At 49.0% G+C, this 15993-nt stretch overlaps 1 protein-coding gene across 6 annotated transcripts in view; it reads right to left on the reverse strand.

Moving 5' to 3' along the window:
- The window catches only part of LOC119441840 (tyrosine-protein phosphatase non-receptor type 4), a 356409-nt gene that overhangs the window by 215055 nt on the left and 125361 nt on the right, over positions 1–15993 (reverse strand). For 3 of the 6 annotated variants that reach the window (XM_049661658.1, XM_049661660.1, XM_049661659.1), the window contains one exon: positions 10772–10934. The exons of the other annotated variants lie outside the window; for them this stretch is intronic. The gene's annotated coding sequence lies outside the window, so the exon portion shown is untranslated. The remainder of the gene's footprint in view (positions 1–10771; positions 10935–15993) is intronic. 6 annotated transcript variants of the gene reach the window in all.

The following is a 15993-nucleotide window of genomic DNA, read 5'->3' on the forward strand; positions in this document are numbered from 1 at the left end:
TATAATTGAGGGTTCGATGGAAAAACTCTCGTGTCACCGTCAAAGCTTCTGCAGCGAACAACTGCGTTAGTGACGTTAGGAAATTTCGCAGCGCAGCGCTCGCGCTGCGTGAGCGTCTTAAAATGTCAAGCGCGTATATACGAAGGCCAACGACAACACCTCGGCACGCATTTGACGATTCCCAGCTGCAGATGCTTGAAGACAATTCGCAGGCGCAAAAGAGCGCACCGGAGCACGAGAGCGCAATGCGAGAAGCTTGCGCGATGAGGCGATTTGCCCAGGAGGCACAGCTCAGGCAAGATGACGCTGTAGCTATACTGAGAGGAAGTGAAACTGTTGCGACTGTGTTGGATTACTTCTTACTCAGTTACAAGGGTATTCCGTGTAATATTTGGCTCGCGATTCGTACGGGTTGTTAAAGACTCAGCCGTTAATAGAGCATGTAGACCACCTCGAAAGGAAGCGAGTAACACAAAGTGCTTAAAGCGGCGTGGTTAATGCGGGCTGCACACTACATGTATACAGCTATAGATGAACTCTAGATTATCTGTTAGAAGCAGTCCGCAAAGCCGCCGCAATATGTGTAGACGCAGCTATTCGAACAAACGGAAGCAACACTTTTTGAGGGCTACCGTTGCCGATACTCAATCGGGCAGCTGCGTACACAGCCGTTCCTCGCCGCGTTCTCCCAATTTCCTCAATTTCCGAGATAGGGCGCCGCGAGCAACTCGATCTCAGAGGCCATGCTGGCGGGATGAGAACGCCTCTGGACGTGGGCAGATCGCTAATGTGGCTGCGCAATTACTCACTCCGAGAGCTCGCATCTCGCAGTTCCCTATAACCGCTCGTGCGCATGGCCCAACCTTTCGCGCAACATAGGAATTCTTCGGGAACGTGCACATTCTTTAAATATCAGAACGCCGGGATGATCGAAGCGATGACGTTGAAGGCAAACAACACAACGGCGTGTAAGGGCGAAATTTTGCATGCCCTTGTCAAGAGTGCAATCGAGAACAAACCGAACACACAAATAAAATAGCACACACGAAGACTCGGGATGAATAATATAGCGCGACTCAGCTGGTTTCGACTTCCCCTATAGGAGGCCAACGATGATCGCTCATTCGGAAACAAAAACAAACCGCGCAACACCGACACTCTCATCTTATTGTGAAAGCCTTCGGATTGTTCCGTTCTGCGTCAAATATAGGCCTGCGGCGAGAAGTGTTTCTGCGGCTGCTATGATAATATATAAACCCTTTCACTCCCTCTGTTCACTATACTCACTCCGATTCCACTTTCTCCTCAGTTGTGCAAAAGAATTGGCATCAACCAGGCACGCAAGGAACGAGAACTTTAATGAGTTTGCGACCGGTATTTCGTCGTATAAAACAGCAGAAAGTGAAGTCTGCGGCTCACGAGCCTCTTAAAGGGCCCTTCACCGAGTCTGGCCATTTTGGGCTGAAAAGCGCAGTGCATACGATGGGCGCTAACAATCGTGCCTGCAAAGTATTACGCCGTTACGCGCAATAAAAGAGATGAAATTTCAAACCAAACGACATGTGCCCTTCTCGCGAGCGCTGCGCTCCCAGCCGGAGAGTCGACGTCAATCGCACAAATGCGCCTACGTATACTCTGCGGTACTGCGACGTCATTCACAGTGACACGCGACTTAGAGAATTATTCAAGGCAACACCAGTTATGTGTCTGATCTGTGGCTTCAATAGACGATGTAATATTAAGAGAAATAATAAAAACATAAAACCCTACTGCTTGCGAGTCCTTGTTTCGTGCCATCGCAAGAGGGGCGTACTTCCGTTTCGTCTGCTTGTTCACACGTCGTGCAGTCGCGCGCGCAGAAAACGAAACTATCTGCTATTTTCCACCGGCTTCCAATGCGCGATGATCGTGCTCTTTGATCCGCTTGCTTCGGCGTCGGTGCTCGTGACTGTGATACTGACTTATACCGCTAATCAGGTGTTGTGCACAGCGCGCGAAATCGTGCGCTGCGCGACACGAGACAAACGCAAGAGTTCGTGCGCGAGACCAACATCCGGAAGTGCGCCACTCAGCAAAAACGCGCGAGAGATAGAAAAAAAAAAAAAGAAGGCGGGGCCCGTGACGTATCCGTTACGCGATCCTCCGGCTCTGGTATATGGGAGAACGCGGGGAAGGAATTTCGCTTGCGGAGGCTAGACGGGGTCAAGTGGAGAGAGTGTCTATGTTGTGCGGGTGACGCTCGTCTCCTGAAATCATGGGTTCGCGGCACTTTAAATATTTCTATATCTGCTATTTTTGAACCGATTTGAAAAAATTATTGCGGTAGAACACTCCTTAGAAGGCACGCAACATCTTCCAGCGTATAACCGAAATTTGCTATGTGGCCTGGTGATGGGCCCTTTAAGAACGCCACGAGACAATGCGAACATGTAGTTAGATGATGACCGCGATAAAGAGAGAAGCTGGGGTAACGTGAGTTATCGATATAAAGGCGCTTATAAAAAGCAGCCAAATAACTACACACGTATTACTGTAGCGTTGTGGTGAGTCGGTGTGACCAAAGAGACCTTTTAGTCGGTACGGACGTGTTTTTGGCGTTGTCGTTTTAGCGGCCGGATTTCTAAACCGGGACGAAAACACAAAACAACAATGCCGGTAGCGACAGCTGGGGACGTATTCTCGGACTATCACTTTCGGCGATACGTGACGTAGTGCTCAACCAGCCAATCAGCGCGGCCTTAAAGTGATATCTACGAAAGTGACCGCCCGAAAATACGTCCCCTGGTGACGCTGTAATCAAGAAAGTCGCGTGAGCGGCAATTACATAGACGCATAGACATCTTCGTACGAAGTGTCGCACAAGGGGAGAGCTACCTGCTCGCACTGCCGTTCCTGTCAAAGAAAATAAAAAAGAAAGAAGAAACCAACGTTACGCATGTATAGGCTAAAACTCATTTCACGTATACGTTGCGCGGCGTTCACGCTCTTACGCTTGTGACTGCTAGCGAACATTTCCCTGCGAGCTTGTTCGCAATAACTGCCTCTTTGTTACCATTTTTCTTACCTTTCCCCCTTTTCATATCTATTCTGCCCCCTTTGCCTCCCCCAGGTGTAGTTTAGCCAACCGGCCACGTCCAACCTCCCCGCCATTCCCTCTTCGTTTCTCTCACTGTCTTATCGCGGCCGACACGCGCTCGCCGCTACTCGAAACCTGCATTAATCGGCAAGCATACACTCAACCCATTTCGGCCGGGATTACCATCGCGGTCATCGCGGCGTCACAACTCAGGTCGAAAACACACCGGAATTACGCATTTTCGGCGTAGGATAACAAGCACATGATGTCGATGATGATGATGATGATGATGATGATGATGATGATGATGATGATGATGCGAAGGGTCACTCGACAAAAGAGCGCAAGAATAAGCGCTGCTGTCGGTATCACGGTCATTCCAACTGACAAGAGCAGTGCGCGCGCCATGTCTTCTCTCACCTCCCATTAGGTCGAAGCGTTACTAAAAGCGTGCGCCTAGCCCCCTCCGCTCTCTGAACCGCGGCCTCCGCAAGCGGCCGAGAACGGTCGGCCGTGACCCACATCTGTCCCGGGCTCGTGCTAGAACGACCAGCAGGGCGTCCTCTTCGCTTGCGCAACGCGAGCGCGCGCTTCGTGGAAATCGGAGCAAAAAAAAAAAAAAAAAAAAGGAATAACAACATGCGCAGTCATGCAAAGAACGATTCTGGCACCAGCAATGGCAGCAATGGCATATTACTAAGCAACCATCGGCAACGACTGCAGATATACACTCCAACGGTTCGTGTGCGCGGAACCACGCATGTAGTACACGAGGCGCAGGTGGCAGCGTCAGTTTGTCCTATATGCAGGGTGTTTCAGCGAACACTTTCAAAATTTATTTAAGCTTGCCTGTGGAAGATAGCCCAATTCTAGTTAATGAGCCGGTCTACACGAAGAGGCGGACATTACTTGCCCAAAAAATTGAAATGCATAATCGACTAATAAAAAATTCACTAATTAGGTTTTTAACTAATTACCTCATTGCCCATATTGCAATTTACAAATTGTGGCCGGGGAGTTCGCAAGGCGGATCCACTTGGAACGAATTCTCGGGATGACACCAGTTTCGGGATATTAATTCCCGAACTTTGCGGAGAAATGCATTGGCATTCCAGTTAATTTTGTGCTATATATGCTTTTTATAAGCTCGCTCATCCCTACTTCACATCTATCACGTGACCGGCTTCCCCCCCCCCCCCCCCCCACACACACACACACACACACTTTTTTTCCCACTATGACACTCCTAATGCAAACGCATTCAAAGAGGGGGATAGAGTATGGAATTATTGAATAAATGCAGCAAAACAGCAGGTAGCAACCACCGCGTGCCAGTGGTCTTGTTTACAAATGTTTAGGACATTGGTAAGAAACAAAGAAATAGCCTACACCAATAGCGGCATGCGTGAGCGTTCAATGTCGTGGCGATATCGCGAATGAAATCACGGTTAATGCATTCGCCAGCAACTGAAATCAGACCACGTGTGTTCAGCAAGCTACAAAGTATCAATCAAAACAGTAAAGCATAATTTGGCAGGGCACACACTTCTATAGAGTTTATGAGCCCAATCACGTCATTCTGCCCCCCCCCCCCCCCTTAGAGGGCGTGTAAGTCACTATAGTGCTAAGGGGACACGTTAAAATTTTCCTGCCAATATATATGTAGCGTAGAATGTTGTCGCTACTTGTTCCGCGCCGGAGATATGAGGCGAGCACACAGGACATCCGTGGACATTTACCTGATTTGGTTTATTTGACCTTTAGTTACTCGAATTACACTTTTCGACATTTGCACCTTATATAACTATGACATATATAACTATAACTATGAGCAGCACTCGCTGCGACCTGCTCTCTTGGTGTCTCCGGCACGAACTCCCGCCAGGCGCCGCCGGAAGCGTCCCCCCCCCCCCCCTCCCCCCGCGTCAGAGAGAAAACAAAACACAATCAGAACTCCTCGTTGACCGGAACCAATAAGGCCACACAGATTCAAATACGCACAGCCAATCGTGGGAGGGCTTCGCCGAGTTTAAAATCGGTGACAGCAGTCTGTCTAAAGAATTATAACTCAAAGTAAACTTTAAAAAAAAAAAAAAATACAGAGACAGCCGTTGGGCCCCTGACAAACTAGAGCGGAGAACTATCAGTGTCTAGAAAGAGAAAGTGCACAAAAGAGTCGGGAAACATTCACCAAACAGTTTGGGAAATGAGAAGACTGGGCTCTGTCGCTAGTACAAAGGCGGCCGACAACGTGGTCACCCGGCCGGACCCTTAGGCGAAGCGAGTGGTGCCCCGGGCGCCTGAGATTCCCCCAGCTGTCCTCCCCACGCAGGGCCGAAAAGACACTTTGAGAGAAAGAAAACGACAAGAAGGAAAAGAACACTCCCACACAACACAGGCGACGAAGAAACGTAAAGACGAACAGCTACGCGACATTGTCATTATTACGCTGTTCATACCAATTTTGCCCAAGTGAACTTACACTTACAGTTAGCCTTTAATTATTATGCCTGGTATCAGTTATGCTGGTTTAAATACTAATTAGGTGTCCCCTTTAAGAGCGGGCCGTACTGTACATCCTCTGCCACGCCTAAATGCCATTTTCATACGACCCCAGTTACAGCAACGCTTGGGTACCTCAGTTGCAACGAGAACCCAGACAGGGCGCGCGGAAGTTGCGAGTACTGCAGAAAATACGCGTATCCCGTTAACGAAACGCGCCCGCACGCGTCCGATACAAGCGTCGCGCCCGCAAAGGGGGTTCCCGGCCTCTTGCAACGGGCGCGCGCGCGGTTGCGCCCGCGTCCGCAAACGAAGGCCGCCGACTGAACAAGAACCGACCGCTGACGCCCGCCGTCGAAGCGCTCTGCACATACTCCAGCGGTCAGTAGCTCCGTATAACAACCGGGCAAGTTCGCGTTCTCTACACAAACGGAACAAGCAAAGGCAAAAGCCAAACAGTACAGGCTTAAGAGAGAGAGAGAGCGACGAATACGGAAAAGCAAAAGCTGGAAACGAGATACGCAAAAGGTGGAGCACAAAGAGAAAAGGGAGCGCGGTCAGCGAACGCTGAGCTGGCTGTGCGACGACAAGCACCGGGTGAGGGGTCAAAGTGCACTCACACGTCGCAAGCGCGCTCGCGTGCCTCTCTCGACCCCGTGCACGGGGTTTATCGCGCGTCGATAGGGGGCGCCGATCACGCGGCGCAGCAAAGGCTGCAACCCCGCCTGCTGGGGGTCAAAGGATAAGTACGCGCTTGAGAGGGATTCTCCTTTCTATCGTTACACTGTATAACGACACTCACGTATAGTTTAAAAAAAACAAATTCGCTTTGCCGAAGTGGAGGCTGAACTACCTGAGGACACACATTGTAATGGCGCAAAAGCTTCTCGCCTGGCGAGATTGCCGGGTAATTAAAAAAAAAAAAAAAAAAAAAAAGGTCTTGTGTTTCACGTCTGCAATGCTGTATATTTAGGTGTCAGATTAAAAGAAAGAGAGAGAGAGTAATCATCTGTGAAACCTGCACACACACTTCCTTGTGACATATAACGCATATTTATTATACCACTCTTGTTTCTAATAAACATTTCTTGAGTATTAAACCAGTCAAAAGACGAAGCACAGAGAAGAGACGTAGCACACACAACACTTCTCTGTATACTTCGTCTTTTACTGGTTTCATACTCAAGAATATGTACCAACTGACCCAGACCGCAACTCTACTGTAGTAAACATTTGTTGAAAGTTAGCGCTCGCGTGGCTCGCCTCCTTCATCCGTGTCGTGGTTCTCTACACGCTATTTTACCATTTCGTCAAGTACCAACAAGTCTTGTCTGCGCTCGTTATTGCTTCGTTCTCGTGTTTCTTTATTTTTGTCCTCCTCCCCCCTCCCTTTACCTTTCAGAATTTTATTCCAGATGCCCACCGAGAAAATGGTGTTTTGCTTTAGTCTAAACATTTTGAATTTATATTGAGCGGAGAAATATTTGTAGCAAAGCGCAGAAAAATACGACATTAATAAAATGGGAAAAAACAAAGCAAACCCTGCCGTATAGGTGAAGCCTAATAGGAGACGCTGCAGAAGAAAATGCTTACGCTACTGTAATAAAATATAAGGATGTCAACACCAACCTATCAACATCCACTTCAGTGCTTTCAGTTGCAAAAGAAAAGGTTAACCAGTTATCTCTTGAGCAAATTTTGCGGAAGTTCGAAGTTCACAATACTGTTCATCGAATACCGATAACCGGTGTAGGGTAGCCAGCCGGGCACGTCCTTGGTTAACCTCCCTACCTTTCCCTCTTCATTTCTCTCTCTCTCTCTGTTGGAACATGCTCGTGTCTGCTAAATGGGCCAAAAGAACAAAACGAAAGCAGGTACAGCAGGATTCCTGACGGGGCTGCAATCCCGTTCCAAAATGTCCCGGGTACCATTGCAACACCGTTGCCTACACCGTTGTCTACACCGTTGCAGGTTAAATTATACCAAATTAAGCGTTTATGTCCAGCAGACGAGCTACCTTGCCTATATAAGTAATCTGCCCGTCGGACAAAAAAAAAAAAAAGTTTTGCAAAGCACTGCAATGGTCAACTATGACAATGCACCTTTAGAATAAATTATATCGCCCAATGCAAAACCCACAAAAAGATGACGCAAGTCAGATACAGCGGCGTATGTAACGAGCATCACAATGAGTACACAACAACAGCGCTCGCAGTGGTTCTACTTACAGCATGAGTAGACCCTCCAGCGCCAGTGTTCACCATTAAAGCCCGACACAGGAACTGTCGTGCGCTCATAAGAAAACATATTCAATACGCTCGCGAGCCTTCGATTTGGGCTCAAAAAGACACGTTCGTGAAACCAGGTTCCTACAACGTATCGAAGGACAATGGTGGAACCAAAATAGGAGATCCTTTCTATACAGAAAGCGTGACGGCGCCTTTCAGGTGGGAGTGTCGCAAGCAAAGGAGTTTCGCAAGCAAAGGAGTTTCGGAAGGATCTAAATTTTATTCGTGTCTTTCAAGAGTGCGGCATTAAGAATTTAATGTAAGACGTGTATAAGACACGGGACGTGTGCCTTTGTGCCGTTGTTTATTTCGCCCCAAACGGAACGCCTGCCATGCGCAGCCTCACGACGCCAGCCTACGAGGTGTGAATAACCATAGCCTCCGAAAGAGGGTGACCACCAATCTCGGAGGCTATGGAATAACTATATATAGAAATAAGGCGTTTTTACGCGTTGGTGCGTTTGTGTGCGTCAATGTGCGTTCCAGTTGTTCGAACGCGCAAGCTGCCAGGAGCGCGTGCTGCCTGAAGCCACGCCAGTCTATAACAGTGACATAAGGCGAGCCACCTGTGTGTTACCACAAACTTGTTTTCTTGTTTTGTTTTGTTTTCCTGATATCAAGAACACGTCTATAGAAGACCGCCGAGATAGCTCCCGAAGTCTGCTGCTAAAATGAATGGTAGAGAATGCCGACACCATTCCCTTCATACGATTGGGTCAAACGGGCTAGAACCGATTGCCCATATACGGCCTGAAGCGGGCGAGCGGGCTGCCGCTATGACGGGCGATGACGTAGTTTTCGTGGAACGGAAGTGTGCGACAGGGAGCCCTCAACAAAAACCGCAACCTCAATAGAAAGAAAGAAAGAAAGAAAGAAAGAAAGAAAGAAAGATAGAACGAAAGAAAGAAAGAAAGAAAGAAAGAAAGAAAGAAAGAAAGAAAGAAAGAAAGAAAGAAAGAAAGAAAGCGTCATTATGCTAAATTACAAAACGAGAAATACAAAGAAGAATTGTGCAAGCAATAGCAAGACTCCGCTCCCTTCAGAGATCGTACGAGAACCGGCATATTCAGCATGGTACTCGCCCTCCTTCCTGGAGTGCTTGGCTTCAATCGGACTCGGCGGATCATCAGCGGGCCTTAGCGGAGCAAGCGCTCTTCTTTACTGGGCCTTAGTGCTGGCCTTAAATAATGTTTCTTCCTCCTCCTCCGCTCCCTTCAAAACAACTGCATTTTTTTCGTCACGCGAAACCACGTTCGAGCTCGCACCGGGACCCATAGAGACACGGGCGATGCAATCCCATCTGTTATGACGCAGGAGCAACGATTACACAGGCGCGAGGCTTGCACTTCAGGCTTGCACTTCAGGGATGTGCCAGCGGCCACGGCGGCCGCATTTCGACCGGGGGCGAAATGCGGAAACACCCGTGTACTTAGGTTGAGGTGCACGTTAAAGAACCCCACGTGGTCGAAATTTTCCGGAGCCCCCCCACTATACGGCGTGCCTCATACTCAGATCGTGGTTTTGGCACGTAAAACCCCCATCATTTAATTTTTATTAGGAACGTGCCAGTAAAGGGTTGTACAAAATAACGGAGATGTACAGACAAAAGCAGCGGCGGTGCTGGCGCCATCTCGTGATGCTGACTTCAAACAGAGCGAACGCAGCTATTGATGCAAATGAGGGGCTCTGTGCTACTCACTCAGTTGCTGGTTAAAGACGACAGGGACAACATAATCGCGAACGCACATGCAGTGGCTCAGCTGCCCTAGCTTCCTTTAACGACAAGAGCATAAAACAAACAAACAATACGTGCACATCCCCACAAGGCGCCGCTACACCATCCACGTTTCCGGTGTTCCAGAATTTCTAAGAACTGCAGTACGCTTATATGAAGATATTTCCCGTGTATTTCACCTGTGCCTAGTTGGACTGTAGCACAGCATTAATTCTTATAGCACGCAGAGCTATGTGTCTCTCATCAAGTTTGCTACAAAAATTACTAGCGAGAACTGTGACGCTACTGTCCACGGGAGCAGCAGGCACGCTTGCGGCCTGAATGTTTAACGAGACGGAATGTCCGTTAGCAGACATTCCGTCTCGCTGAACATCGGCCGCCGTTGACAATGGGATAGGAGTGAATGCTTTAACGCGACAGCGTTAAGGGCCCCGTGTCGCAGAAAATCTGGTGTCGGCGTCGTTGCCCGGCCAAGGAAATCATCCCGAACCACCCCGACCGCGCAAGTCCCTCCGCGTGGCGCAAGACGTTAGTGAACAAAAATTGAATTTCTCAAAGTAATGTGCGTCATAAAATCGTAGAGTATGACCTAACCACAACCTGCAGACATGATAGCGTCGGATGGTAAATTGAATATGCGAGAAAACGCATTTCTGCTACAAGGAAACTCAAACACAACCCCCTTTTCCGGCATTTCTACCATAAAACAGCGACGCGCCCGGGTCGGTTACTTGCTAAAACATCATCCAGATGGCGCTCGCGTCCTCAGCAGGTCTGGGACTGGGACTTAGCCTGCCTAATGCATTTTGGACACGCCTTCGGGCAACAGCAAACAATTATTAAAGTAATAAAAAAAAGTCCTAGGGCGTTCACATTTTGATGTAAGATGGCTTCTATTGCCCCTGGAAAACGTCTTCCCAGCAATGCATTGTGTTTAAAAGTGAGGCCGACTTTAAGGGGATCGGTGTAAGCTTGGCCTTTGTAAGCTTGGCTTACCCACGTTGTGTGTTGCAGTGAAACCTACACGTAAAGAAAGGTGCGATGCGAACGGGGTCTGATAACGCTATCGCGTTCCACTCTTAAAGGCGAAGCTTAAGCGCCCTCCAATTTCTATGTATGCTGCTACAGGAGGACATATATAACCGGCAAATAGACCCCACAGGAGAGTACCTGAGATTATAAGAAAACAGGCGACGCAGGATCTCCGGGGCACTCAAGGGGTAGCGGGGGGATCAGAGCTGGAAGCAGGGTGGTCCGTGGATTAGAGCCACGGACCAGTCCGGGTTCCACCAGTGGTGGCCCCGTTTCCGCTTTGGTGTCTTTGAGGCGCCGCCTATAACACAAAATAATGACACATTGCTTACACTTAATGCTTGCGCAAAATCTCACATCCATCGCGGCATGGCAAGGAGGCTGTGGCTTGCAATGACAGTTTGATTTGCGTGCAGAACAAATGTTGCCAGATTATGGGTACTCCAGAAGATGCCCTACCAGGCAATACTTTCGAATACAGAAGTATTCGCATTTTTTTACCCCCCTTTCTTTTTTTAATTTTTTTTTTGGTTGGACATTAAATCTCGCTGAACATGCAATCTCGGTTGGGCAATCCGTCTCGTTGGACTTTTCGTCTCACCGGTCATGTGAACCAGTTGGACCTTCCGTTTCGGTGGACATTGAGGTTCTGAATCCTGCAGGCATGGCCAGCACGGGTATGATGGTTAATCCATAGATTCGACAAATTTGCTCCTTCTGGCTTCAAAGCGATTTGTGACTTTCCAGTTTCATCAATTTTAACAAAAATTAGCGCTATATTAAACACCACAACTCGCAATGACGGTGCACGTGCCCGGATCCTCCCCCCCCCCCCTTTATTTTAATTTTTTTTTGCTTCTGCGTCCAAAGATGTAGACAGGATAGCTTCGAACTTTAGGCCAATAAATGCACATAAAGCGCAGCATAAAGCCTCAGGAACATTTGAAACCGCAAGTTCGAAGATAAGACGAATAGATAACCACGATTTCCATGGTAGCTGAACGATAGCGGTACCAGAGTTATCCCTTGTGTTTCCGTAGAAATGATCTTTCTCATTATTGATAAAGAAGAACGGCTGCAAACTGCAGCTGACCTCATCCAAGAATACGTCAGCCAACGGGGACTACAATGCTCGCCCGAGAAATCTGAACTCATACGAGTCTGGCGAGGCCGGGGTAACCACACAGTCCCCACAGACCGAACACGAAAAATCGAGGTACACCTCAACCGGAGCCTCATACCAGAAACGTCATTGCTCAGGGTGCTGGGCATGTGGCTGCAGTCTAACCAGCGTGATACCAACACCCTTACGCTCCTCAAAACCAGTGTCAAGGCGATATCACGCATGATATCCCGCGTAACATCGAAGAATAGAGGCATGAAGGAAGGGGACACACTCCGACTGGTCAAAAGCCTGGTGGTGCGCAGAATCACATACAGCCTGTCCTACTACCATCTCACACAATCCGAGACGAAACAGGCTGACACGCTCTTGAGGATGGCTTTCAAGACCGCTCTCCGCCTGCCGATGAGTACATCGACTGAGAAATTATTGGCGCTGGGGTTACACAACACCGTCAGCGAACTCACAGAAGATCTTCACGTCTAACAACAACAGAGACTTGCGCGGACTCACACGGGCCGGCAGGTCCTACAAATCTTGGGCTTCAAAGCCACAACAATATGAACCCAAGAAACCTGCACGATACCTCGTCACGTCAAGGACAGGTATCACATTGCCCCAATACCACGCAACATGTACCCTAACCTACACTCGGGAAGGAGGAAACCGAGGGCCTAGTACATAGAGAAGACATTCAGGTTCCATACCACGGCCCGTTTAACGGACGCCGCTATGTACGGAACGAAGAATAATGGCGCAGTGGCAGTGGTTTGCGACCGCCGAGGCCACGTCACCTCCAGTGCATCGACCCGCCCCTGCACGATCACGGAAGCCGAAAAGCTGGCCATCACGTTAGCCACGGCAGCCAAGTTGCGGCAGGCCAACACGCTAACAAACCACTGACGATCCTCACAGATTCCCAAGCAAGCCTGCCGCAACTTGCTACAGGGAAGAATCGCAAGACCTGCGGCACAAGTCCTAGCCCAAATACCCAACGAGGACACTGAGGACATCACCACCCAAACCATCTTCTGCATACCGGGCCACGCTGGCACCACGGGTAATCTGTACGCCGACAGAGCAGCTCGGGGATTCATACATAGCCGAGCACTCATCACATCGACTGCTGATGACGCAGACCCAGTTGACCCCGAGCATTTAGCCATCCTGAATTACCCCAGAGGGAGCCACTTCCGATATCCACCACGCCGTCGAAAACTAAAGACGGAGGATGCCGCTGCCTGGCGTAGGCTCGAGACAGGCACTTACACGAACCTACACATATTACATCGCATGTACCCCACAGCCTACAGGGACGAATGCCCGTGGTGCGGGGCCACACCAACCCTATACCACATTACGTGGGAGTGCACGCTACACAACATAGAACAACACGACACGAACACCACGAGTGAGCAATGGGAGGCACTGCTGTTCAGCTCGGCCCTCGACGACCAGCTCAAGCTGATCCAGAGAGCAGAGAAGATGGCAAGAGCCAGCGGAGCCCTGGACTAGAGGCCCCGACCATTAGCGATGCCCCTTCGGGCAAGACAAAACTCTATATTTGTAATAAAGTTTACCTATCTATCTCATAAAGACAGGCCAGCCATTGGCCACGACTACAATGGAGACGAGCGCGAGTCCGGTCGTGTCAACGTTTGGTCGCTGCCACTGTCATAGCCGCTGTTCGCATTTGAACGATTGGAAATAGTACACGACCTGCTGTGGTTGCTTAGTGGCTATGGTACTGCGCTGCTAAGGACGAGGTCGCGGGATCGAATCCCGGCCATGGCGCGGCCGCATTTCGATGGGGGCGAAATGCGAAAACACCAGTGTACTTAGATTTAGGTGCACGTAAAAGAACGCCAAGGTGGTGAAAATTAATCCGGCGTCACCCACTACGGTGTGCCTCATAATCAGTTCATGGTTTTGGCCCGTAATACCCCACAATTTAATCCAATTTAACAGCTTACACGGATTTTTCAACTCCTTCCCACAGATTCATTGACAAAAGCACGCTGAAGCTTCTTTTATCCTTTTTCGTGGTTCAGTTGACATAGCACGCTAGCCTACAACATTTCTTTAGAGCATTATTATTATTATTTTAATTAAAGGGGCCCGCGCCTTTATCTTATGCGAAACTATGTTATTAGTGAAATAACATAGTCCGCAGGTAGTATATATACGCTGCTGTGAATATCTCAGCCAAGTTTTGCTGTCGTACGCGGTGCATGGAGCTCGCAACAGAAGCCATGGTCCTCACTCTTTCCTGTGTGCTTTATTTCGTAATAAAGAACATTCCCATACGCGGCGCTGCGGTCGGCTACGCCGCGGGGTGCCGCCACGAGTCCACTGGCCAAGCACACTGCGGCTCGCTGAAGACAACCGCGTTTGGCTTACGTTTAGCGCGTCGTAGGCACCAAAATCTGAAGTCGTGGGGTCTACGTTACCATCCAAAATGAAATCTGAACTGCGCGCGACGGTGACATTTCGAAGGCGGAGCGTTGCGGCCCCGCCCCACTCCGCCGCAGCATTCGCAGTGCAAGGCATTGAAAAAGGAACGGGAGCACAGAGGAGGTCGTGTTTGATTGCCAGTAACTCCGCTTCTGCTGAGCGCATTGAAGTACTTTTTGAGTGAGTGAGACAACTTTAATAAATATCCAGCAAATTGATGGCCTGGGTCTAGGCCGCGCCGGGGGCAGCAGAGAGACCCTTCTCTCGGTAGCTTCGCGGGCTTGCTGGATGGCCCAAAGTTGGTCCTGAAGATCAGAGCTAGTCAGTGCGGTTCTCCACCACGCCCTTAGTTCATCCGGGGGGACTGCAATTCTCCTTTGAACTATTTCACAATCCCAGAGTATGTGATCTAGGGTGGCTACTCTATCGTTACATAACTTACATTTGGCCTCAGGGTATAAATCCGGAAACATGCGGTTAAGATGTACCGGGTTCGTGTAAGTTCTGGTTTAAAGTCGCCTCCAGTCAACCGCCTGAGACCTGTTTAATTTTAGGTTAGGAGGTGGATATATACACCTCGGCTTTCTGTAGAATTGGGTAATGTCACTGAATGAGAAAAGTCTAGCCCTATCCATCCGTTCCATCTCCTCCTCGGCCTCCTCGGCCAGAGCCCCCCTATAGTCGGGCGCGGTTAGTGAGTCCTCGCGCAACACGATGGGCAGACTCGTTAAGGTTTAGGTTGGCGGTGGATTCGCAGTCTGTATGGGCTGGGAACCAGATGATTTCCTTGTCGTAACATTCCTCAGATGATATAAGTTTGGTTTCACTGTTTAGAATTTTTGCAGCTTCAACTGATATCCGTCCTCTGGCACAATTCCGTATAGCCGATTGAGAGTCGCTAATAATGTATCTATATTTGGGAGAAGCGATAGCCAGAGTGATGGCAACCTCCTCCGCAACCTCAGAGACACTGGTTTTGATTGAACACGTGCCTATGCTTTCTTGCTTTGTATTAATTGCTACTGCTGTAAATGCTAGGTCATTTGAATATTCCGCGGCGTCCACGAAAAGCACTTCCTCATCATTGCCATAGGCTTTGAGTAGAGTTTTAGCTCTGCTCGTTCTCCTGCCCTGATTGAATTCCGGGTGCATATTTTTGGGTAAATTGGGGATTTTAATCCTGCTCCTGATCTCTCTGGTCAACGTAACCTTCGGTCCTTGCTGGTTATGGTAATTTATTCGTAATTTATCGCGTATACTTTTGCCAGTCCGACTGCTGGCGAGTCTTTCCAGCTGAGCTATCTGCTGAGCTTCGATCAATTCTTCTAAGATGTTATGCATGCCCAGCTGCATTAATCTCTCTGTACTGCTGCTGTCGGGCAAGCCTAGGGCCTGCTTAAAAGCTTTCCTTATGAGCGTATTGATTCTGTCCTTTTCTGCCTTGTACCAGTTAAGTTACGCAGCTACGTAAATGATGTGGCTTATCGCAAAAGATTGAATTAGCCTAACAATGCTAGCCTCTTTCATTCCCTGATACTTGTTCGTGATTCTTCTAATCAGCCTAATAGCGTTAGTGACCTTGGTCCCGAGCTTTCTAAGGGTTTCGCCGTTAATTCCTTTAGACTCAATATTGAGTCACAGGACCTTAATTTGTTCAACGATGGGGATGGCCCCGCCATTCTTCATCCGAATGTGTATCTCTTCCTACTCTCTCTCTCTCTCTCTTTGATGTACCCCTTGGGCGGCCAGCCCTTGAGGGTGGGTCTGTAAAGGAGAAGCTCTG

Source organism: Dermacentor silvarum, chromosome 2 (genome assembly GCF_013339745.2).
Source record: "Dermacentor silvarum isolate Dsil-2018 chromosome 2, BIME_Dsil_1.4, whole genome shotgun sequence".
NCBI lineage: Eukaryota > Metazoa > Arthropoda > Arachnida > Ixodida > Ixodidae > Dermacentor > Dermacentor silvarum.